Source organism: Pristiophorus japonicus, chromosome 5 (assembly GCF_044704955.1).
Source record: "Pristiophorus japonicus isolate sPriJap1 chromosome 5, sPriJap1.hap1, whole genome shotgun sequence".
In the NCBI taxonomy this organism is placed as follows: domain Eukaryota; kingdom Metazoa; phylum Chordata; class Chondrichthyes; family Pristiophoridae; genus Pristiophorus; species Pristiophorus japonicus.
Window position 1 is genome coordinate 17,721,291 of NC_091981.1, and position 26,873 is coordinate 17,748,163.

Genomic DNA, 26,873 nt, shown 5'->3' on the forward strand with positions numbered 1-26,873 from the left:
ATGCCATTTGCCTTCTTAACCACCTGCTGTACCTGCATGCCAACCTTCAATGACTGATGTACCATGACACCCAGGTCTCATTGCACCTCCCCTTTTCATAATCTGTCACCATTCAGATAATAGTCTGTCTCTCTGTTTTTACAAGCAAAGTGGATAATCTCACATTTATCCACATTATACTTCATCTGCCATGCATTTTCCCACTTACCTAACCTATCCAAGTCACTCTGCAACCTCATAGCATCCTCCTCGCAGCTCACACTGCCACCCAACTTAGTGTCATCCGCAAATTTGGAGATACTACATTTAATCCCCTCGTCTAAATCATTAATGTAAACAGCTGGGGCCCCAGCACAGAACCTTGCGGTACCCCACTAGTCACTGCCTGCCATTCTGAAAAGTACCCATTTACTCCTACTCTTTGCTTCCTGTCTGCCAACCAGTTCTCAATCCACGTCAGCACACTACCCCCAATCCCATGTGCTTTAACTTTGCACATTAATCTCTTGTTTCATGTTCACTGTTATTGATACTAGTTTTTTTAGTTTTTTAATTTAATTTTAATTTCACAGCTGCAGTGGTGGGATTTGAACTCATTTCGCTGACTCATTAAAGCCACACTTCAGGATTACTAGTTCTCATAACATAACCACTATGCTACCGGACCCTAAATGATGTATGCTTATTTACTCACAGTACACTAGGATTCCAAATGACCAAGTGGGTTGCAGCAGTCCAATCGTGTGTAAGATATAATCCAACTGTACTTAGAACTTTTGTTAATGGGAACTCCCCTGGCGCCTGCTTCATTATGGGTGCCATGCTGAAAAGGCTGCACAGTAGCGACCACTGGACTCCTGCATACATCTAGCCGGACCTGCAGGGTACATTGGACACTCAAATAGAAGATGTTTTTCAAAGAGCAATTTATTTTCCTAGCCACCACTAGATCCAAATCTCATCTAAGGAATGGCGATATATTTCCAAGTCAGGGTAGTGTGTGACTTGGAGGGATACCTGGAGGTGGTGGTGTTCCCATGTGCCTGCTGCCGTAGTCCTTCTAGGTGGTAGAGGTTGTGGCATTTGGATCTGGAAGTCGTGGATTTGGTAAGTACTTCATTGGTTGTAAAGCGCTTTGAAACATCCGGTGGTTGTGAAAGGCATTATATAAATGCAAGTCTTTCTTTTCTTTCCATATGCTTCAGTGCTATAATGAATGGTTGCATTCTTTGCGAGACAGCAATGAACACTAGGAACTGAAGTACATAAATCTAGGCTGACACTCCAGTGCAGTGCTGAAGGAGTGCTGCGCTGTCATAGTTGCTGTCTTTTGGATGAGATGTTAAACTGAGGCTCCGGCTGCTCTCTCAGGTGGACATAAAAGATCCCACGGCACTATTTTGAAGAAGAGCAGTGGAGTGATCCCCGATGTCCTGGCCAATATTATTCCCTCAATCAACATAATAAAAACAGTTATCCGGTCATTAACACATTGCTGTTTGTGGGAGTTTGATGTGCGCTAGTTGGCTGCCGCATTTCCCACATTACAGCAGTGACGTCACTTCAAAAGTACTTAATTGGCTGTAAGTGTTTTGAAACGTCCGGTGGTTGTGAAAGGCACTATATAAATGCAAGACTTTCTTTTCTTTCCATATGCTTCAGTGCTATAATGAGCGGTTGCATTCTTTGCGAGACAGCAATGAACACTGATGGACTCTCAGAACTGTGATTTTGCAATGAAGCGTTTTGCAAGGAGCAAATCAGCAGCTTCAAAAAACATCCCATTCGGCCATTTCTCGATTTTTCTAACTCTCTAATTTCATCAATGTACGTACAAGGCTACATGAAATTTTAATGAAGGGATTCGGTCTCCTTAATTATACATGAGTAACTAATACTAACCGTACACTTGTACCCTGTTAAATATTTTCCCCAATGAAATGTAGAAATCTAATGAGAAGATAGAAAGAGAGATGGAGATAATGGACTAAATTAAACTGTTTCAAAAACTCAGCAGTCTCGGACTGCTCTCATCCACTGTTTCAATAAAAAGAGGAGCAGTGGTTCGAATTCAAGAAAGAAACCAGCTAATTATAAATCAAACACAGGGCAGTATGCTTTACTAGGAAAAATCACAAGAAATATGGCAGTAATTAAGGAGAGAAGCTCCGACTTGGACAGTCTTGTTAATGATTCCACTTACGCATTTGCTAGCTGAAGCTGATTCTGCAAGACTTGCTTGTGGAACACGATTTGTTCAATCAAGATGTCACGAGCCAAGTATTTTTCATTTTCACTGCTGAGATCTTTCACAAAGGAAAATTGGAAAATCAGTCTGTGTTTCCCTCAGGCCCCTGTCACCGCTATCTGGTCTTCACACTCAGCAAATGACAATACAAGAGCATTTGGAAGTAAAATACATCCTCTTGACTGAAGAATGTTAATTATGAAAATTGTGACAGATAAGGGAGAGAAACAAAAGAGAAAATAGGGAAGACTTACATTTCTGTAGCATCTTTCCTAACCACCAGGACACCTCAAAGCGCTTTACGGTTGTAATGTATTTACTTCATGGGTTCTTTGTTAAGAATGCATAGCAACACATTGCTGTTAACATAGAAAAACATAGAAAACATAGAAAATAAGTGCAGCAGTAGGCCATTCGGCCCTTCGAGCTTGCACCGCCATTCAATGAGTTCATGGCTGAACATGCAACTTCAGTACCCCATTCCTGCTTTCTCGCCATACCCCTTGATCCCCCGAGTAGTAAGGACTACATCAAACTCCTTTCTGAATATATTTAGTGAATTGGCCTCAACAACTTTCTGTGGTAGAGAATTTCACAGGTTCACCACTCTCTAGGTGAAGAAGTTTCTCCTCATCTCGGTCCTAAATGGCTTGCCCCTTATCCTTAGACTGTGACCCCTGGTTCTGGACTTCCCCAACATTGGGAACATTCTTCCTGCATCTAACCTGTCTAAACCCGTCAGAATTTTAAACGTTTCTATGAGATCCCCTCTCATTCTTCTGAACTCCAGTGAATACAAGCACAGCTGATCCATTCTTTCTTGATATGTCAGTCCCGCCATCCCGGGAATCAGTATGGTGAACCTTCGCTGCACTCCATCAATAGCAAGAATGCCCTTCCTCAAGTTAGGATATCAAAACTGTACACAATACTCCAGGTGTGGCCTCACCAAGACTCTGTACAACTGTAGTAACACATCCCTGCCCCTGTACTCAAATCCCCTCGCTATGAAGGCCAACATGCCATTTGCCTTCTTAACCACCTGCTGTACCTGCATGCCAACCTTCAATGACTGATGTACCATGACACCCAGGTCTCATTGCACCTCCCCTTTTCCTAATCTATCACCATTCAGATAATAGTCTGTCTCTCTGTTTTTACAAGCAAAGTGGATAATCTCACATTTATCCACATTATACTTCATCTGCCATGCATTTTCCCACTTACCTAACCTATCCAAGTCACTCTGCAACCTCATAGCATCCTCCTCGCAGCTCACACTGCCACCCAACTTAGTGTCATCCGCAAATTTGGAGATACTACATTTAATCCCCTCGTCTAAATCATTAATGTACAATGTAAACAGCTGGGGCCCCAGCACAGAACCTTGCGGTGCCCCACTAGTCACTGCCTGCCATTCTGAAAAGTACCCATTTACTCCTACTCTTTGCTTCCTGTCTGACAACCAGTTCTCAGTCCATGTCAGCACACTACCCCCAATCGTATGTGCTTTAACTTTGCACATTAATCTCTTGTGTGGGACCTTGTCGAAAGCCTTCTGAAAGTCCAAATACACCACATCAACTGGTTCTCCCTTGTCCACTCTACTGGAAACATCCTCAAAAAATTCCAGAAGATTTGTCAAGCATGATTTCCCTTTCACAAATCCATGCTGACTTGGACCTATCATGTCACCTCTTTCCAAATGCGCTGCTATGACATCCTTACTAATTGATTCCATCATTTTACCCACTACCGATGTCAGGCTGACCGGTCTATAATTCTCTATTTTCTCTCTCCCTCCTTTTTTACAAAGTGGGGTTACATTGGCTACCCTCCACTCCATAGGAACTGATCCAGAGTCCATGGAATGTTGGAAAATGACTGACAATGCATCCACTATTTCCAAGGCCACCTCCTTAAGTACTCTGGGATGCAGACCATCAGGCCCTAGGGATTTATCGGCCTTCAATCCCATCAATTTCCCCAACACAATTTCCTGACTAATAAGGACTTCCCTCAGTTCCTCCTTCTTACGAGATCCTCTGACCCCTTTTATATCCGGAAGGTTGTTTGTGTCCTCCTTAGTGAATACCAAACCAAAGTACTTGTTCAATTGGTCTGCCATTTCTTTGTTCCTAGATATGACTTCCCCTGATTCTGACTGCAGCGGACCTACATTTGTCTTTACTAACCTTTTTCTCTTTCCATATCTATAGAAGCTTTTGCAGTCCATTTTAATGTTCCCTGCAAGCTTCCTCTCGTACTCTATTTTCCCTGCCCTAATCAAACCCTTTGTCCTCCTCTGCTGAGTTCTAAATTTCTCCCAGTCCCCGGGTTCGCTGCTATTTCTGGCCACTTCCTTGGCTTTAATACTATCCCTGATTTCCCTTGATAGCCATGGTTGAACCACCTTCCCTTTTTTATTTTTACGCCAGACAGGGATGTACAATTTTTGTAGTTCATCCATGCGGTCTCTAAATGTCTGCCATTGCCCATCCACTGTCAACCCCTTAAGTATCATTCACCAATCGATCCTAGCCAATTCACGCCTCATACCTTCAAAGTTACCCTTCTTTAAGTTCTGGACCATGGTCTCTGAATTAACTGTTTCCTTCTCCATCCTAATGTAGAATTCCACCATATTATGGTCACTCTTCCCCAAGGGGCCTCGCACAATGAGATTGCTAATTAATCCTCTCTCATTACACAACACCCAGTCTAAGATGGCCTCCCCCCTAGTTGGTTCCTCGACATATTGGTCTAGAAAACCATCCCTTTTGCACTCCAGGAAATCCTCCTCCACCGTATTGTTTCCAGTTTGGTTAGCCCAATCTATATGCATATTAAAGTCACCCATGATAACTGCTGCACCTTTATTGCATTCACTCATAATTTCCTATTTGATGCCCTCCCCAACATCACTACTACTGTTTGGAGGTCTGTACACAACTCCCATTAGCGTTTTCTGCCCTTTGGTATTCCGTAGCTGCACCCATACCGATTCCACATCATTCAACCTAATATCTTTCCTTACAATTGCATTAATTTCCTCTTTAACCAGCAATGCCACCCCGCCTCCTTTTCCTTTCTGTCTATCTTTCCTGAATGTTGAATACCCTTGGATGTTGAGTTCCCAGCCTTGGTCACCCTGGAGGGATGTCTCTGTGATGCCAACCACATCATATCTGTTAACTGCTATCTGCACAGTTAAATTGTCCACCTTATGCCGAATACTCCTCGCATTGTGGCACAGAGCCTTCAGGCTTGTCTTGTTAATACACTTTGACCCTTTAGAATTATGCCGTAAAGTGGCCCTTTTTGTTTTTTGCCTTGGATTTCTCTGCCCTCCCCTTTTACTCATCTCCTTTCTGTCTTTTGCTTCTGTCTCCATTTTGCTTCCCTCTGTCTCCCTGCATTGGTTCCCATCCCCCTGCCATATTAGTTTAACTCCTCCCCAACAGCATTAGCAAACACTCCCCCTGGGACATTGCGAATAAACCAGTTGGTTTATTAGCAAAGGCTTAACAATCACACTACACATTACCACTTCATCCACCAGGTTCACAACCACCTGCCTCATCGTGGCTCCCCTGAATGAAACTGGCTGGGGTTTTATTGAGTCTTGTGAAAATCACGTGACTGGTTAAGCCTGTGAGCATACTCGCAGGTGCATACAGTACAATGTCCAATGAAATGATTTTTGAAGTGTAGTCGCTGTTGTAATGTAGGAAACGTGGCAGTCTATTTGCACACAACTGTTGATCAGCGAATCTGTTTTTAGTGATGTTGGTTTGGGGATAAATATTGGCCAGGACACTGGGGAGAGCGCTCTTACTCTTCTTAGCAGAGAGTCGGGATAAATGGGTCATTTTCGGGTTTGAAATCGGTGGTTAGTGGTGTGTCACAGGGATTGGTGCTGGGACCACAACTGTTTACAATATACATCGATGACCTGGAAGAGGGGACAGAGTGTCGTGTAACAAAATTTGCAGATGACACAAAGATTAGTGGGAAAGCGGGTTGTGTAGAGGACACAAAGTGGCTGCAAAGAGATTTAGATAGGTTAAGTGAATGGGCTAAGGTTTGGCAGATGGAATACAATGTCGGAAAATGTGAGGTCATCCAACTTGGAAAAAAAAAACAGTAAAAGGGAATATTATTTGAATGGGGAGAAATTACAACATGCTGCGGTGCAGAGGGACCTGGGGGTCCTTATCCATGAAACCCAAAAAGTTAGTTTGCAGGTGCAGCAGGTAATCAGAAAGGCGAATGGAATGTTGGCCTTCATTGCGAGAGGGATGGAGTATAAAAGCAGGGAGGTCCTGCTGCAACTGTACAGGGTATTGGTGAGGCCGCACCTTGAGTACTGCGTGCAGTTTTGGTCACCTTACTTGAGGAAGGATATACTAGCCTTGGAAGGGGTGCAGAGACGATTCACCAGGCTGATTCCGGAGATGAGGGGGTTACCTTATGATGATAGATTGAGTAGACTGGGTCTTTACTCGTTGGAGTTCAGAAGGATGAGGGGTGATCTTATAGAAACAGGGATAGACAAGATAGAGGCAGAGAGGTTGTTTCCACTGGTCGGGTAGACTAGAACTAGTAGGCACAGCCTCAAAATACGGGGGAGCCAATTTAAAACCGAGTTGAGAAGGAATTTCTTCTCCCAGAGGGTTGTGAATCTGTGGAATTCTCTGCTCAAGGAAGCAGTTGAGGCTAGCTCATTGAATGTATTCAAATCACAGATATAGATTTTTAACCAATAAGGGAATTAAGGGTTATGAGGAGCGGGCGGGTAAGTGGAGCTGAGTCCATGGCCAGATCAGCCATGATCTTGTTGAATGGCGGAGCAGGCTCGAGGGGCTAGATGGCCTACTCCTGTTCCTAATTTTTATGTTCTTATGTTCTTATGTTCTTATATAAATAGTTGCATGGGATCTTTTACATCTACTTTCAGGGGGCAGATGGGGCCTTGGTAACATCTCACCCTAAAGACGGCACCTCAAACAGCGCAGCATTCGCTAAGTACTTCACTGAAGTGTCAGCCTAGCTTATGTGAATCTGCTATGGTATTGTGGAGCTACCTTTATGCAGCAGCCCCCAGAAAACAAAACTCCCTGTTGGCAGTGTGAGAACAAAAACAAAGCTGGGGTAAGTCAAGGTAGCAATGTATTTTGGGGTTCAAGTAACACAAACTACATAAACTATCATGACTTTTGTAATTGATGGCATTATTTGAAACCAGTAGTATGCTATTGGTTTGTAACATTGAGGCACTGACCACACTGGATCAGCTCCGCTGGGCGGGCCACATTTTCCACATGCCTGACATGAGACTCCCAAAGCAAGCGCTCTACTCGGAACTCTTTCACGGCAAGTGAGCCCCAGGTGGGCAGAGGAGGCGATTCAAGGACACCCTCAAAGCCTCCTTGATAAAGTGCAACATCCCCATCGACACCTGGAAGTCCCTGGCCAAAGACCGTCCAAAGTGGAAGAAGAGCATCCGGGAGGGCGCTGAGCACCTCGAGTCTCGTCGCCGAGGGCATGCAGAAAACAAGCGCAGGCAGCGGAAGGAGCGTGCGGCAAAACAGACTCCCCACCCACCCTTTCCTTCAACCACTGTCTGTCCCACCTGTGACAGAGACTGTAATTCCTGTATTGGACTGTACAGCCATCTGAGAACTCACTTTTAGAGTGGAAGCAAGTCTTCCTGGATTCCGAGGGACTGCCGATGATGATGATGACTTGCGATGTATTGCAATTTGTTAGACAAGAAGTAGTAACTCATTACAAAATATTAATGGCAACATAAATTGCAAGAGGTTGGCAGTGACAGTGCTATAACAGGCCCGAGTATCTCAGTCTGGCAGAGGAACTATCCTGATTGTTATCCATATCACTTGTTGCTGGAAATGGCTGAGCGTTGAAGACAGAATGGGGCTCGGCTGTGATATTGCCCTCGCCCTTCGCCATCAATGCCAAACTATTGCCACTCGTGGCTTAGACTGACACATGAAGATTGACCATGCATCATGATCATCAGCATCATCATCATCATAAGCAGTCCCTTGGAATCGAGGAAGACTTGCTTCCACTCTTAAAATGAGTCCTTAGGTGGCTGTACAGTCCAATACAGGAATTACAGTCTCTGTCACAGGTGGGACAGATAGTGGTTGGAGGAAAGGGTGGGTGGGGAGTCTGGTTTGCCGCACGCTCCTTCCGCTGCCTGCGCTTGTTTTCTGCGTGCTCTCGGCGATGAGACTCGAGGTGCTCAGCACCCTCCCGGATGCACTTCCTCCACTTAAGGCGGTCTTTGGCCAGGGACTCCCAGGTGTCAGTGGGGATGTTGCACTTTTTCAGGGAGGCTTTGAGGGTGTCCTTGAAATGTTTCCACTGCCAGGTAAGTGCCAGATGGCGAAAGGTGCCTGAAGACCAGGACAGGCCTCTTTCCTCCAGGGTGAAGTCAGGCTATGGGGCACATTATTGGAGACGCTCACAGGATAATGAGATGTGCACTCTTTTCGACAACTTAGGCTGTCTTATCTGTGAAGCTATAGATCATTCTGACAGTCTATTATGGATAAAATGCTTCAAAGAAGAGAAAGCATAAGTCCTCCAGAATTATAAGTTATTTTTCCTTTGCAAGAAATTAGGACAACATTTTATTCCAAATGTCTGAAAATATTACATAGTTTTTATTTCAAATGTTTGCGGCTTATGTACATTTGATAAACCTTATTATATTCAATGATTTCTGAGTTTTCAAAACCACTCTTTTAAAATTAAAAAAAAATGTATTCATTCATGAATGTAGCAAGGCCAGCATTTATTGCCCATCCCTAATTGCCCTTGAGAAGGTGGTGGTGAGCCGCCTTCTTAAACCGCTACAGTCTGTGTGGTGAAGGTACTCCCACAAAGCTGTTAGGGAGGGAGTTCCAGGATTTTGACCCACCAACGATGAAGGAACGGCTGATATATTTCCAAGTAGGATGACTTGGAGGGGAACTTGGAAGTGGTGGTGTTCCTATGCGCCTGCTGCCCTTGATCTTCTAGGTGGTAGAGGTTGTGAGTTTGGGAGGTGCTATCAAAGAAGCTGTGGCGAGTTGCTGCAGTGCATCCTGTAGGTGGTACACACTGTAGCCATGGTGCGCTGGTGGTGGAGGGAGTGAATGCTTAAGGTGCTGGATGGGGTGCCGATAAAATGGGCTGCTTTGTTTTGGATAGTGTCGAGCATCTTGAGTGTTGTTGGAGTTGTACTCATCCAGACTCCTAACTCCTGACTTGTGACCTGTAGATAGTAGATAGGCTTTGGGAAGCCAGAAGTTGAGTAACGCGTCACAGAATACCCAGCCTCTGACCTTCTCGAGAAGTCACAGTATTTAAGTGGCTGGTCTAGTTACGGTTCTGGTCAATGGTGACTCTGAGGATATTGATGGTGGGCTATTCGACGATGATAATATCATTAAATGTCAAGGGGATGTGGGTTGACACTCTCCTGTGACTACACTCCAAAAGTATGTCATTGGCTGTAAAGCGCTTTGAGACATCCGGTAGTGCTGTAAGATGCTATATAAATGCAAGTCTTTCTTTTATAGTCATTGCCTGCCACTTGTGTGGTGTGAATGTAACTTGCCACTTACCAGCACAAGCCTGGATGTCATCCTGGTCTTGCTGGTTGTGGATACAAACTGTTTCATTATCTGAGGAATCCTGAATGGAACTGAACACTGTGCAATCACCAGCGAACACTTGACTTGACCAATCAAAATTCATAATCCGGGAGTACTTCTTTTTTGATATTTGTAATGAAATGGTAAATATTCTTTACACTCACATTCACAACATGCAACAAATGCCAAACAAAGGAAATCTTCCCCACTGTGTAAATTAAATTGCACAAAAAAATGGCCATTTGTCTGAAGACCAACAGAGTTCTTAGATACCGTACACCTGCATAATCAGCCATGTGAGAGAAGAGATGAACATTTGGGGCAAAGTATATTGTTTTGTTTTTAGAACATTCATAAGAACTAAAGAAATAGCGGCAAAACGTAGGCCATTTGGCTCCTCGAGCCTGCTCCGCCATTCAATTAGATCATGGCTGATCTGAGCTTGGCCTGATGGCTACGTGTGCGGGAAGTGTATCCGCCTCCAGCTCCTGACGGTCCGTGTTGCGGAATTGGAGCTGAGGGTGGATTTACTCTGGAGCATTAACGATGCTGAGAATGACGTGAGTAGCACGTGTAGCGAGTTGGTCTTACCGCAGGTGAAAGGTCCAAAGCCAGATAGGGAATGGAAGACCAGCAGGAAGAGCAGTGCAAGGAAGGTAGTGCAGGGGTCCCCTGCGGTCATCCCCCTGCAAAACAGATACACCGCTTTGAGTACTGTTAAGGGGGATGACTCATCAGAGGAGGGCAGCCGCAGCCAAGTTCATGGCACCGTGGCTGGCTCTGCTGCACAGGAGGGCAGGAAAAAGAGCGAGAGAGCGATAGTGATAGGGGATTCAATTGTAAGGGGAATAGATAGGCGTTTCTGCGGCCGCAACCAAGACTTCAGGATGGTATGTTGCTTCCCTGGTGCAAGGGTCAAGGATGTCTCAGAGCGGGTGCAGGACATTCTGAAAAGGGAGGGTGAACAGCCAGTTGTCGTGGTGCACATTGGTACCAACGATATAGGTAAAAAAAGGGATGAGGTCATACGAGACGAATTTAAGGAGCTAGGAGCTAAATTAAAATGTAGGAACTCAAAAGTAGTAATCTCGAGATTGCTACCAGTGCCATGTGCTAGTCAGAGTAGGAATCGCAGGATAGCTCAGATGAATACGTGGCTTGAGCAGTGGTGCAGCAGGGAGGGATTCAAATTCCTGGGGCATTGGAACCGGTTCTGGGGGAGGTGGGACCAGTACAAACCGGATGGTCTGCACCTGGGCAGGACCGGAACCAATGTCCTTGGGGGAGTGTTTGCTAGTGCTATTGGGGAGGAGTTAAACTAATATGGCAGGGGGATGTGAACCAATGCAGGGAGACAGAGGGAAACAAAATGGAGACAAAAGCAAAAGACAGAAAGGAGATGAGTAAAAGTGGAGGGCAGAGAAACCCAAGGCAAAAAACAAAAAGGGCCACTGTACAGCAAAATTCTTAAGGGTCAAAGTGTAATAAAAAGGCAAGCATGAAAGCTCAGTGCCTCAGTGCAAGGAGTATTCGGAACCCAGGAGAGGGCTCTGAGCTAGTTAGAGTGGGTGAGAGCTCAGATGAACAGGACCCCAAGAAAGAATGCAAAAGGCAGGAGGCAACAGAGCAGAGTAGCACTGGGGTAAGTGTAAACCACAAGGTGATAGGAAGGAACAATATGTATGAATATAAAGGGGCTGCAGGAGGGGTCAAAACTAAAAATCATGGTTTAAAAACTAGTATTAAAACATTCTACCTAAACGCACGCAGCATTCGAAATAAAGTAAATGAGTTGACGGCACAAATCATTACAAATGGGTATGATTTGGTGGCCATTACGGAAAAGTAGTTGCAGGGTGGCCAAGACTGGAGTTAAACATACAAGGGTATCTGACAATTCGGAAAGATAGACAAGAAGGGAAAGGAGGTAGGGTAGCTCTGTTAACAAAGGATGATATTAGGGCAGTTGTGAGAGACGATATTGGCTCTAATGAACAAAATGTTGAATCATTGGGCCCAAGTTTCGGCCTCAGTTGCTCCTGATTTTTTGGAGCAACTGGTGTCGAACGGAGTATCTTAGAAATTCAAATTCTCGGCATTTAGTTTGCTCCAGTTCTAGTCAGTTAGAACAGTTTCTCTTTGGAACAGAATTTATTTTTCAAAAGGGGGCGTGTCCGGCCACTTACGCCTGTTTTCAAAGTTTCGGCAGTGAAAACTTACTCCAAACTAACTTAGAATGGAGTAAGTGAAGATTTTTGTACGCTCGAAAAAACCTTGCCTACACTTTAGAAAATCAGGTGTTGGTTACAAATCAGGCGTAGGGAATGGGGGGAGGGGGGTTTAAAGGGAAGTTTACAAACATTAAACACTTCAGTTTTACAAATAAAGAGCCATCATCAATAATAAATGATAAAAACATCAATAAATCAACCAATAAATCAATCAAAAAAAATTAATAAGAAATATTTTTTTTAAATCAATAAATAAAACATTTTCTACTTACCGACTGCAGCACCGGGAGCCATCCAACAGCGTGCTGGGATGCCCCCCACCCCCACAGTGTGTCTCTGTCAGTGCCTCTATCTCTCTGTCTGTCTGTCTGTGTGTGTCTCTCACTCTCTGTCTGTCAGTGTCTGAGTTTCTGACAGCGAGTGGTGGAGGGGAGGGGGAGGATGGGGAGGGGTGTGGAGGGGTGGAGGGGAGGGAGAGGAGGGGTGGTGGAGTGGGGGAGGGGGGGTGAGAAGGGAGGGAGGGGAGGGGGGTGAGAAGGGAAGGAGGAGGGGGGTGAGAGAAGGGAGGGAGGGGAGGGGGGTGAGAGAAGGGAGGGAGGGAGGGGAGGAGGGAAGAGAAGTGAGGGAGGGGAAGGGGGGAGAGAAGGGGGTATGAGAGAGAGAGAGAGAGAGAGAAGGGGATAATGGAGGCATGTGAAAAAGGAACAGCAGTAATCATGGGAGATTTTAACCTACATATCGATTGGTCAAATCAAATCGCACGAGGTAGCCTGAAGGAGGAATTCATAGAATGCATATGGGATTGTTTCTTAGAACAGTATGTTACAGAACCTACAAGGGAGCAAGCTATCTTAGCTCTGGTCCTGTGCAATGAGACAGGAATAATAAACGATCTCCTAGTAAAAGATCCTCTCGGAATGAGTGATCACAGTATGGTTGAATTTGTAATACAGATTGAGGGTGAGGAAGTAGTGTCTTAAACGAGCGTACTATGCTTAAACAAAGGGGACTACAGTGGGATGAGGGAAGAGTTGGCTAAAGTAGATTGGAAACACAGACTAAATGATGGCACAATTGAGGAACAGTGGAGGACCTTTAAGGAGCTCTTTCATAGTGCTCAACAAAAATATATTCCAGTGAAAAAGAAGGGCGGTAAGAGAAGGAATAACCAGCCGCGGATAACCAAGGAAATAAGGGAGAGTATCAAATTAAAAACCAATGCGTAAAAGGTGGCCAAGGTTAGTGGGAAACTAGAAGATTGGAAAATTTTAAACGACAGCAAAGAATGACTAAGAAAGCAATAAAGAAAGGAAAGATAGATTACAAAAGTAAACTTGCGCAAAACATAAAAACAGATAGTAAAAGCTTTTACCAATATATAAAACGGAAAAGAGTGACTAAAGTAAATGTTGGTCCCTTTGAAGATGAGAAGGGGGATTTAATAATGGGAAATGTGGAAACGGCTCAGACCTAAAACAATTATTTTGCTTCGGTCTTCACAGTGGAAGACACAAAAACTATGCCAAAAATTGCTGGTCACGGGAATGTGGGAAGGGAGGACCTTGAGATAATCACTATCACTAGGGGGGTAGTGCTGGACTGGGACTCAAGTAGACAAGGCCCCTGGTCCTGATGAAATGCATCCCAGGGTATTAAAAGAGATGGCGGAAGTTATAGCAGATGCATTCATTATAATCTACCAAAATTCTCTGGACTCTGGGGAGGTACCAGCGGATTGGAAAGCAGCTAATGTAACGCCTCTGTTTAAAAAAGGGGGCAGGCAAAAGGCAAGTAACTATAGGCCAGTTAGTTTAACATCTGTAGTGGGGAAAATGCTTGAAGCTATCATTAAGGAAGAAATAGCGGGACAGCTAGATAGGAATAGTGCAAACAAGCAGACGCAACATGGATTCATGAAGGGGAAATCATGTTTAAATAATTTACTGGAATTCTTTGAGGATTTAACGAGCATGGTGGATAGAGGTGTACCGATGGATGTGGTATATTTAGATTTCCAAAAGGCATTCGATAAGGTGCCACACAAAAGTTACTGCAGAAGATAAAGGTACGCGGAGTCAGAGGAAATGTATTAGCATGGATAGAGAATTGGCTGGCTAACAGAAAGCAGAGCGTCGGGATAAATGGGTGCTTTTCGGGTTGAAAATCGGTGGTTAGTGGTGTGCCACAGGGATCAGTGCTGGGACCACAACTGTTTACAATATACATAGATGACTTGGAAGAGGGGACAGAGTGTACTGCAACAAAATTTGCAGATGAAACAAAGATTAGTGGGAAAGCGGGTTGTGCAGAGGACACAGAGAGGCTGCAAAGAGATTTAGATAGGTTAAGCGAATGGGCAGATGGAATACAATGTCGGAAAATGTGAGGTCATCCACCTTGGAAAAAAAAACAGTAAAAGGGAATATTATTTGAATGGGGAGAAATTACAACATGCTGCGGTACAGAGGGACCTGGGGGTCCTTGTGCATGAATTCCAAAAAGTTAGTTTGCAGTGCAGCAGGTAATCAGGAAGGCGAATGGAATGTTGGCCTTCATTGCGAGAGGGATGGAGTACAAAAGCAGGGAGGTCCTGCTGCAACTGTATAGGGTATTGGTGAGGCCGCACCTGAAGTACTGCATGCAGTTTTGGTCACCTTACTTAAGAAAGGATATACTAGCTTTGGAGGGGGTACAGAGACGATTCACTAGGCTGATTCCGGAGATGAGGGGATTACCTTATGATGATAGATTGAGTAGACTGGGTCTTTACTCGTTGGAGTTCAGAAGAATGAGGGGTGATCTTATAGAAACATTTAAAATAATGAAAGGGATAGACAAGATAGAGGCAGCGAGCTTGTTTCCACTGGTCGGGGAGAGTAGAACTAGGGGGCACAGCCTCAAAATACGGGGGAACAATTTAAAACCGAGTTGAGAAGGAATTTCTTCTCCCAGAGGGTTGTGAATCTGTGGAATTCTCTGCCCAAGGAAGCAGTTGAGGCTTGCTCATTGAATGTATTCAAATCACAGATAGATAGATTTTTAACCAATAAGGGAATTAAGGGTTATGGGGAGCGGGCGGGTAAGTGGAGCTGAGTCCACGGCCAGATCAGCCATGATCTTGTTGAATGGCGGAGCAGGCTCGAGGGGCTAGATGGCCTACTCCTGTTCCTAATACTTATGTTCTTATGTTCTTATGTTCTCAACCTCACTTTCCTGCCCGCTCCAAATAACCCTTGACTCCCTTGACTCCCTTGTTGTTTTCTACAAGTTATTCAAGTCAGCGGAATAATTTTTCTACACATTGACAGTTTTTGATTTTCAAAATAGATTGCATTGTGGATAAAGCTGCAAAAGTGCTTCTGAAAGAATAGGAGATAAGATTTGTGTCTGTCTGCAGAGAATGCGAGCAGGCAAACCAGGTCTCTTGTGCCAATCACAAAAGAGTTTGGGACCTCAGGTCAGATTTAAGCCTCTCTAATTTGCAATCTCACCGAAATGGTTGTGTCTGGGAACTCGGTAGTGGATTGGAACTTGTTCTCTACGGCATCGCCTATTGGTGCATCAGGCTGATGATTTGTAATGTGTCAGATACGTCAGCCACCATCCAAATAATTTAGCAAAAAGCACTTGAACGTTCAACAAATTCTGCAGGACAGTGAGGAATCTTCCACCTAGTGTTTACTGCTTAACTTCAAATGGACTTTTTTTCTGTTAACAAGTATCAGTGAAAGTAGTTTGAAACTTGTTGTCGGATTAGGTTGATTAATGTATGTGTGACCAGTGCACCAAGAACATGGTGAATGAATGGGAATGGTCGGTGTATTGATTGGAGTGGAGTGCTATACTGCATTTTGAGACCGACAAGCAATCACTTTTCCACGACCTGATAACCCAGGGCTGACGCTGGTACAACAAACCTCCTTCACAGGACGCACACGTACCGATACTGTTAGAACATTTTTAATGGACCATATGAATTAAAGAATCCATTAATCCATTTTTTACATTCACTCACGGGATGTGGGCGTCGCTGGCAAGGCCAGCATTAATTGCCCCTCCCCAATGGCCATCGAGAAGGTGGTGGCCTTCTATAACTGGTTAGCTTGCTAAGCCATTACATTATTTTATCAACATAAATTATAACATAGTAATAAAGGGGAATGCTAACTGAATTTTCCCAATCAATATGAAAATGATGGACGTACATTTCAAGTGAGAGGGGGTGAAATTGGGTGCGTCTGATACCCCCAAACGGCTTTGCGACCGGGCGCGGAGCGGACATCGACACCTGCCATATTCGGCGGGATTTTTGGGGCGCCCCGATCTCCTGCGCCCGGAGATTATGACGTCATCGCCGTGTGCATTGCCCCGGAGCTGAAACTGACTGCCGCCCCTTGCAACAGCGCCGGGCGAAAACACCGGCAGCTGCATGAGGCGTGGACCAGGCGGCCGGCCACTACCAGGGGTGATGATTAGAGGCAAGGCTGCTGAGGTAAGTGAAACTAAAACTTAACTGGCTTGTTCTGGGTTTTTCGCGGTATCGTGCCCGGTGATCAATCAACAGGGTGCCGTGTTCGCAACAGTCCAGGCGAGTACGTTTTATTTTTGCAGAGCCTGCAGCAATGGCCCTTCCATTTACAGGAGGGAAGGAGTCTATCAACGCGGCAGTCCTGCACGGCCCAGTAAGCAACGCTGCCAAGGTCTCCGCCCCATCTGCTGCCATTTGCGCCTCAGGTGGACATAAACACTCCCATGGCACTATTTTGAAGAAGACCAGAGGAGTTCTCCCCGGTGTCCTGGGCCAATATTTATCCCTCAGTCAACATCACAAAAACAGATTATCTGGTCATTATCAAATTGCTGTTTGTGGGAGCTTGCTGTGTGCAAATTGGTTGCTGCGTTTCCCACATTGCAACAGTGACGACACTCCAAAAAAGTACTTAATTGGCTGTTAAGAACTTGGGGATGTCCGGTGGTCATCAAAAACTTGAAGAGGACCTTGGAGGTGATGATGCTCCCATGCGCCTGCTGCCCATGTCCTTCTAGGTGGTAGCGGTCACATATTTGGGAGGTGCTGCCGAAGAAGCCTTGGCGAGTTGCTGCAGTACATCTTGTAGATGTTTCACACTGCAGCCCCGGTGCGCTGGTGGTGAAGGGAGTGAATGTTGAAGGTTTGGATGGGGTGCCAATCGAGCGGGCCGCTTTGTTCTGGATGGTGTCGAACTTCTTGCATGTTGTTTAATGGCACATGATTTATTATTTGCTTCTCTGGAATCAAGCCACAAAGTGCACTGTTAAAGCTAACTTTTCTTGCCAATTTTCTTCCCTACCCAGATTGTGAAAAGCATTAGCTCGTATCTTGCCTAAGTTGTCATTATTCATGTCTGACAGTTAATGTTGGGACTGCAGGGGGCATCACAGCAGCATCCAAATGTAGCTCACAATCGACCCATCCACAGACATGCAGCAATGGTCATTGAATACAGATCGGGAGCAGTAATTCCAGCTGATCTTTCCTCCGGAATGCAAGGTTCCGGAGGCTAATTGTAGCCCCTTCCCTGGCTGAGATGAGTGGGCTCATCACAAACCAGGGAATAAATGTCGGACCTCCCTCTCCCTACAGCCTGTTACCGGATCAATCCATGGAACATTCAACGGCACGCTGCGACTCGCTTTCAACTCCTTTCTTTCGATTAACTTCACCCAACAATGGATTGTGTCTTTTATAAACTGGCTGGCACATATATTGGGGCCCAGGAAAGGCGAGGGCCCAGGGGCAGCACGGGCCAGCCCACACTGTGATATGTGTGTGCACTAGGTCCGTGCAGCAGAGCTGGTCTCTCGTCGTCTTGGATAACCCTTGCTACTTGACCAAGACCTAGCTCTGTCAAGCCCATGTGGTGGCTGGTGTGCAACGGTCACCACACGTTAAAAAAATCCACGCACAGGCATCTTCCACCCTTCAGGATGTAGTTCGGGACCTGGAATTTTAGTCCTTCATTAAAACACCTGTGAATTTTTGACGTGGAAGCAAGTCACCCTTTACTCGAGGGATGGCTTATGATGATGGTACGTATTCCCTGCAATGCAGTTTGGGTAATTCAGCAATCAATTTGTCCAGTTGGTTTTGTAACCTGTCGTTTAGTTCTGTTCTTTTATTGGGTTTCCTCAGCATTCCATCTATTACACAACTTTGATTGTCTGTACTCTGACATTGTTTGTACTGGTTGAAATTAGCAAACATATACACAAGGTCAGCCCATTCACAGCATACTCATTATACCTCACTCTCTGGGGTTTAGAAGAATGAGAGGTGATCGCACTGAAACATATAAGATTCTGATGGAGATTGACAAGGTAAATGCTGAGAGGTTGATTCCCCGAGCTGGAGACTAGAACTGGGGGACATAGTCTCAGGATAAGGGGTCGGCCATTTAAGACTGAGATGAGGAGGAATTTCTTCACTTGGGGAAGTGGTGAATTTTTGGAATTCTCTACCCCAAAGGGCTGTGGATGCTGAATCATTGAGCATATTCAAGGCTGCGATAGATAGATTTTTGGATTCCAGAGATATGGAGATCAAGTGGGAAAGTGGAGTTGATGTCGAAGTTCAGCCATGAACTTATTGAATGGCGGAGCAGGCTCAAGGGGCCAAATGTCCCACTCCTGCTCCTAATTCTTATGTTCTTAGGTATGTGATTGCACTAAGGGTATGGTAGCATAGTAGTTATGCTAGTGGACTAGTAATCCAGAGACCTGGCCGAATGAGCCAGAGATGTAAGTTCAAATCCCACCGTGGTAGCTGGGGAATTTAAATTCAGTGAATTAATTAAAAAGCTAGTTTCAGCAATGGTGTCCATGAAACTACTGGATTATTGTAAAAACCCATTTGGTTCATTAATGTCCTTTCGCTGGTCTGATCTATGTGTGATTCTAGACCTGTTGACTGTTAACTGACCTTTGCAGTTCAAGAAGGCGGCTCACCATCACCTTCTTACAGGCAATTAGGGATTGGCAATAAATGCCGGCCTTGCTAGCAACACCCTTCTTCCAATAAATAAAAAGCAAATCAGTATTTCTCTTCTCTGCAAACATTTTCGGAATTACTTTGCACACTGCAAACCAGTTAGCACTTCTGAGATGGCACCTAAAGCTAAAGAATATCACCAACCAGCAGTTTTTATCCACCATGATCTGCTTGAACAGCTCCAGAAAGAATTGAGACAACCGTCTAAAAAGGGAACTATTTCAGACTTTCCTTTAGAAAAGAAGCCATTGTTTTTCCAGTTATTAAAATTCTGAAATGCTATTGGAATACATATCAGCCTAAACACAAGGTACAAACATCACTACAGTGAATTCCAAATATAATTCTAATTGAGTAGTGAGCATGAATTCAACATAAGAACCTAAGAAATAGGAACAGGAGTCGGCCATACGGCCTGCTCCGCCATTCAATAAGATCATGGCTGATCTGATCTTGGGCTCAGCTCCACTTCCCTGCCCACTCCCCATAACCCTTGACTCCCCTATAGTTCAGGAATCTGTCTATCTCAGCCTTAAATATATTCAATGACCCAGCCTCCACAGCTCTCTGGGGTAGAGAATTCCAAAGCTTCACGACCCTCTGAGAGAAGAAATTCCTCCTCATCTCCAGCTTAATTGGACGACCCCTTATTTGGAAACTATGCCCCCGAGCTCTAGATACCCCCATGAGGGAAAACTTTCTCTCTGCATTTACCCTGTTGAACCCCCTCAGTATCTCATATGTTTCAATAAGATCACGTCTCATTCTTCTAAACTCCAAGGAGTACAGAACTAACCTGCTCAATCTTTCCTCATAAGACAACCGCTTCTTCCCAGGAATCAACCTAGTGAACCTTCTCTGAACTGCCTCCAATGCAAGTATGTCCCTCCTTAAATACGGAGACCAAACCTACACTTCATCTGGTGACAACAGCTGTGCTTCAATGTTACTAGAAAGAAGCAAAGAAACAAAATATTTTATCCATCTATTCCTGCTAATAAATTATGCACCCTCATCGAGGATCAGCAAAGGATAAATCCATAAGCCACCAATAAGACCTCCCCAAAGCTGATAACTGGCCAACTGTGATTGTTTAGTGTCAGCTGCAACTCAGTGGGTAGCACTTTTGCATCTGAGCCAGAAGGTTGTGGGTTCAAGTCCCACTCCAGCGACTTGATCATAAAAATCCAGGCAGACTCTCCAGTGCAGTGCTGAGGGAGTGCTGCACTGTTGGATGGTGCCGTCTTTCGATGAGACATTTCTCTCTCAGGTGGATGTATAAGATCCCATGGCACTATTTCGAAGAAGAGCAGGGGAGTTATCCCCGTGTGCCAATATTTATCCCTCAACCAACAGAACAAAAAACAGATTATCTGGTCATTATCATATTGCTGTTTGTGGGAGTTGCTTGTGCTCAAATTGGCTGTCGTGTTTCCTACCTTACAACAGTGGCTACACTCCAAAAACAACGTCATTGGCTGTAAAGCGCTTTGAGACGTCCAGTGGTCATGAAAGACGCTATATAAATGTAAGTCTTTCTATTCTTTTTTTCCATGGCCTTCCGCAGTCAGACTGAAATACTAACAGTTATCCATCAGAATCTTTAAAAATTCTATGTTACCAAAGTGAGTGAGAATAGCACAGGATGAAAGATAAGACTTTAATTGTTTGTCTAGCAACATAGTAAATTGAGGGAGGGGGCGGAGGGGGGATAGAGAAGGACCAACAAATTACAGAAGGACATTAATTAACTTGCAAAATGGGCATATAATTAGAAAATGAAGTTAAACACAGATAGATGTGAGGTATTACATTTTGGTAGGGTGGATAGGGAGGTCACTTATTACTTGGAGGATGCGAGTCGAGGTGGGCTAGAGGAACAAAGAGATCTCGGAGTACAAATACACAAATCACTAAAAGTTGCGACACAGTTTAGCAAGGCCGTAAAAAAAGCAAACCAAGCACTAGTTTTTATTTCCAGAGGAATAGAATTGAAAAGTAGGGAAGTGATGCTAAACCTGTATTGAACCGTGGTTAGACCACACTTAGAGTACTGTGTACAGTTTTGGTCGCCGTATTATAAAAAGGATATAGAGGCACTGGAGAGGGTGCAGAGAGGATTTACAAGGATTTACAGAGATGCCATAGTATACATATCAGGAAAGGTTGAACAGGTTGGGTCTCTTTTCTCTTGAAAAAATAAGGCTAATAGAGGTCTTTAAAATTATGAAAAGTTTTGATAGAGTAGATACAGAGAGAATGTTTCCACTTGTGGGGAAGAGCAAAACTAGAGGCCATCAATATAAGATAGTCACTAAGAAATCCAATAGGGAATTCAGAAGAAGCTTCTTTCCCCAAAGAGTGGTGAGAATGTGAAACTCGCTACCACAGGGAGTGGCTAGAGAATAAATGCCGGCATGGACTGGTTGGACCAAATGGCCTGTTTATGAGCCATATATCCCATGTAAACTTGTATTTATATAGCGCCTTTAATGTAGTAAAATGTCTCAAGGCATCTCACAGGAGTATTATATCACAAAACAAATTGACACCGAACCACTTAAGAAGAAATCAGAGCAGGTGACCAAAAGCTTGGTCAAAGAAGTAGGTTTTAAGGAACGTCTTAAAGAAGGAAAGAGAGGTAGCGAGGCGGAGAGGTTTAGGCAGGGAGTTCCAAAGCTTGGGGCCCAGGCAACAGAAGGTACGGCCACCAATGTTTGAATGATTATAATCAGGGATGCTCAAGAGGACAGAATTAGAGGAGCACAGACATCTCGGAGGGTTGTGGGGTTGAAGAAGATTATAGAGATAGGGAGCGGCTAGGCCATGGAGGGATTTGAAAACAAGGATGAGTAGTGCTATGATTTCATTCAGAAATCCTAGAAATTTTGATAGTTAGATTGGAGAAGTTCAAGTGCAATGTGCTGTTGTACAGGTTGAACCTCTCGTATCCGGGACTCCCTTATCCGGAACCACCCCTCGTCCGGCACCATTCCCGGCCACCGGGTGGAGCATGCGCAGAATGCGGCCAGTCAAAATCTTCGAAAAATATCAATGTAAAAAAAAAACGTGGCCGTTTACATTTGCACGGCACATTTCAATCTCAACAGACCCACAATAAATTTACCCAGCTTCGGAGCCGTCACCTCGGGGCTCGCTGACACCTCGGGACCCACTGGACCTGCTCAGGCCGCCGACCTCCTTCCCCCCCCAACCCCCGACCTCGGGCCGACCTCCGCCCCCCCCATCCCTGACCTTGGGCCATGAATGAAAGTGATGGAGCTGCTGCAGCGTTGAAGGTGGGATGGCCGGTTATCCGGACAATCAGTGCCGACCTCCCTCCCTTACTGACCCGCCCCCCCGTCACATCCACAGCCCCCGGGCATGGCAACCCTCATTGCAAAATGCCCACTGCAGAGATACACACCCCCAACAGAGAGAGAGACAGCCTCACACTCACACAGCGAGCTGCAGCCATCGAGCTCCCCAGCACGCCATTTCGCAGCATTCCCACACTCTCGCTGTGCCTCTGTGCTGGAAGCCTGTGGACGGGTGGACAGGGCACCCTCAGCTCCATGCACACTGACCGACTGACCGGCCGTTGACAGTCTGACTGAGGCTGGGAGCGGGCTTGTATAGCGTTGCAAACACTGTGACCTCCCCTCATCCGGCAAAATCCCGCATTCGGATTCCGAGGTCCCGATGGTGCCAGATAAGGGAGGTTTAAACATGCCATTCAGGAACAGGCCCCGTGATCATAGTTTGCTGATGTACCAGTGAAACTTCATTCCATGTAACCAAGCCCCGCTCCTGTGAGGAGCTTTTTCAGTTCTGAGATGGCTCACTTATCTCACTGAGACGGCAGGTCTCATTTCAGCTGAGAACGGTTGTCGTTTTACGCATTTGATTGGAGCTGAGCTTCCTGTCAGCTGTACGCAGATTTATCACTGACATCAGAAATCACAGTCAAGTCCCAAACATATTCTTCTGTACTTCTCCCTGCAGGATAGTGCGTGGAATAAGTGATCATGACAGGAAGCCACGACAAAGGGAATAAAATAGTCTATAAAATACCATGCAAGGAAAGGTGACAATACTTCCTCCTTCATTTCTATTTATTCATTCTTAGAATGTGAGCATCGCTGGCAAGTATTTACTGACCAGCCCTAATTGCCCTTGAGAAGGTGGTGGTGAACCGCTGCAGTCCGTGTGGTGACGTTACCCTGCCACAGTGCTGTTAGGGAGGGAGTGCCAAGATTTTGACCAAGCGACGATGAAGGAACGGAGATATATTTCCAAGTCAGAATGGCGTGCGACTTGAAAGGGAACTTGGAGGCGTAATGTATTTGCTTCATGGGTTCTTTGCTTACGAATTTATAGCAACATATTGCTATTAAGAACTAGTTGGTTTATTTACAAAGGTTTAGCAATCACACTACACATTACCAGTTCATCCACTAGGCTCACAACTACATACCTCATCGTGGATGACCCAGACCCAATTGGCTGGGGTTTTATTGAGTCTTATGAACATCACGTGACTGGCTAAGCCACTCACAACTCTTTTTGGGGGCAAACATAAACATTAAATCAAGTGCCCCCCGATCTGGGGGACACTCCAAACATTCTTCAGGCCCTTTTTTGTGTTTTTTTTGTTTTTTAAAACATTTTTTTGGCAGTTTATTTTTGGGCACTAAAATCATGATTTTTCAAGTGCCCCCTATAAAAGGGTAGGGGAACACTAAAACCCGGCAATTAAAACAAATTAAACTTTAAAACATATAAAATCAAATTAAAATTTGGTTGCCGGGGGTGATGATGCACTCAAGTCCCTCCGGTGCCCACCTCTCGCGGAAGGCCGCGAGCGTACCGGTGGACACCGCGTGCTCCATCTCCAAGGACACCCTGGCCCAGATGTAGGTGTGGAAGAGAGGCAGGCAGTCAGGCTGAACGACCCCCTCAACCGCCCGCTGCCTGGACCGGCTGATGGCCCCCTTGGCCGTGTCCAGGAGCAGTCCTACGAGGAGGCCCTCGGACCTACCTGCTCCCCTCCGCACAGGGTGCCCAAAGATCAGGAGTGTGGGACTGAAGTGCAGCCAGAATTTCAGGAGCAGCCCCTTTAGATACAACAGCTCTACAAACCTGTGAGCATACTCACAGGTGCATACATTACAGAGGTGATGGTGTTTCCCTGCGCCTGCTGCCCTTGTCTTTCTAGGTGGTGGAGTTTACGGATTTGGGAGCCGCTATCAAAGAAGCCTTGGCGAGTTGCTGCGGTGCATCATGTAGGTGGTACACACTAGAGGTTGAGTTCCAGTGTTAGGTCCTGGAAGCACACAGGAATCTTTCCATTCCTCCACTTGCCTCATCATTGCAGTTGCATCTTCCTGATTATTGCACTGAAGCGAGGTGGTGGTTGCAATAGTACTGAGATAATGCTCGAGTGAATGCTGCGAGAAACAGCTTGATAAGCTTATGCAGGTTGGAATTCCTTTATCCGGGACTCCCTTATCCGGCACCACCCCTCGTCCAGCATGGTTCTGTCGGCCAGCGGCCCATGCGCAGAACGCGGCCGACCTCCACCCCGACTTTGGGGCCGCGCCAACACTTGGCTCGCGCCGACACTCGGCCCGCTGACACTTCCTTTGCGGCCCGCCGATGGCCCGCCAACACTTTGGGCCCGCCTGGGGCGTCGACCTCCTCCCCCTCCCCCCGCCCCAACCTCGGGCCGCCGCCACCCCTCCCCCGGCCCCTCGGGCCACTGACCTCCTCTCATCCGGCAAAATTCCTTATTCGGCACAAGCCAGGTCCTGAGGGTGCCAGATAAGAGAGGTTCAACCTTTAATTACTCTTTTGGCCCCGAAATAGGGTTCTCCTGGTCTCCCACCGTAATCCCCGGAGAAATGATCCATTCACAAGCAGGTAACAAGGATGCTTCAACAATTCCAGTGATTAATCAGTGGAAAAATATCACAGGCTGCGATTTCTCGAGATGCGTTTCCAGCAAGTGCTGCTACCAGCGGGACTGCCAGATCGCAGAAGCACTCCCATTATTAATTATCTCCATCTGTTAACACTACCGGAATGTTTGTGTGGCTTTGCCCTTGTCAGTTTAAGTGCAGCAAATTCATAACTGCCTTAAAATCAGAACGTTTCACTCTAAGAGCTGTGTATGCGCAGTGCCAGAATAGCTCTGTACTTCTGTGTTGGCTGACGACAGATCACTGACAGCCATTGTTGAGCTCGCATCTAGGGATAGTTTTTATACTGCCTACATCTTTGGAGAACGAGCTCAGATCTGTGTAAAGTGTTTTTATTCCCAGCTAGCTTTCCATTTCCATTTCGCTCACTGCAGCTGCCTGGACTGCACTCATTTCAACTCATGTCCCACACTGAGCCACTTAACCTAAGCACGCTCCGGCTTTGCAGTTAATGATTAGTTGTTTTCAACTTCGTGCCAAGACACCCAATCAATAATATCCGCAGATTTCAGGGGAAAAACATGACAGCACCCTTTCCAGTTCTCATTTTCAAACCCAATTGTTCCCCGCTGTGTGATCCAAATACGAGGGTCCCAAAACTCGAATCCGTGCGATCAGCCAGTCGGACAGGACTTCTGCCCATCCAACTTCCCCGGTGCTGATCCAGTCAGAAATCATAGGGGTCAGCCTCATTTGTGTAATGCTGGGTGGGACAACTGTGCAAGTTCTGCCAACAGTTAGTGCACTGCCAACAGTCAGTCCGTAAGGGTGACACTTGCTTCCAGGCGCCTGTCACTTTAATTCTCCGCTCAACTCCCACTCCGACATCTCTGTCCTCGGCCTCCTGCACTGTTCCAAGGAAGCTCAACGCAAGCTCAAGGAACAGCAACTCAGCTTTCGTTTAGGTACTTGACAGTCTTCTGTACTCAACATCGAATTCAACAATTTCAGGCCATACCCTCTGGCCATATTTGTCTCCCTTTGCTCCTTTTTTTAACCCCCCCACCCTGATCTTATCCATTTTTTCTCTCTGTCTCCAATGGCAGCTGGTACCTAGTCTGCCATTCACACCCTATCTAGACTAACTTTTTACTAACTTGTGCTATTACCATCGCAAGCCAGCTCATCGTCCCTTTTGTCGTTCAAATCTCTCCTGTCTTCCACCCTATCATAGACCTCCCCTTTTGTTCTTTCCTCCCCTCCCCCTTTTAGTGCTCCCTAAGAATGTGTTCTTTTTGAACATTCGCCAGTTCTGACGAAGGGTCATCGATCTGAAACGTAAACTCTGTTTCTCTCTCCACAGATGCTGCCTGACCCGTTGAGATTTCCAGTGTATTCTGTTTTTATTTCAGATTTCAGCCTCTGCAGTATTTTGTTTGTGTGTTGGTGCACTGGGTCTGGACTTCCCAGGACCTCGTTGCTGGAAGGGCCACAGTCCGTGAGCAGCAGCAACTCCCCAACTCCCAGGATCCCGCTCCAGTGCCAGACGTTTCATGATCTCCAAAGCATCAAGGGCAAGTGTGGCAGCAGAAAAATGTCATCCCTCCGTATTTTAAACTTAATGGACTGCTATGAATCCTAAAAGTTCAGTAAAATATAAGGGTATAACTCTCTGTACATACTCATTCATATGGAACATTAGAACATTAGAATCAGGTGAATTTATAATGGGGAGCAAAGAAATGGCAGACCAATTGAACAAATACGTTGGTT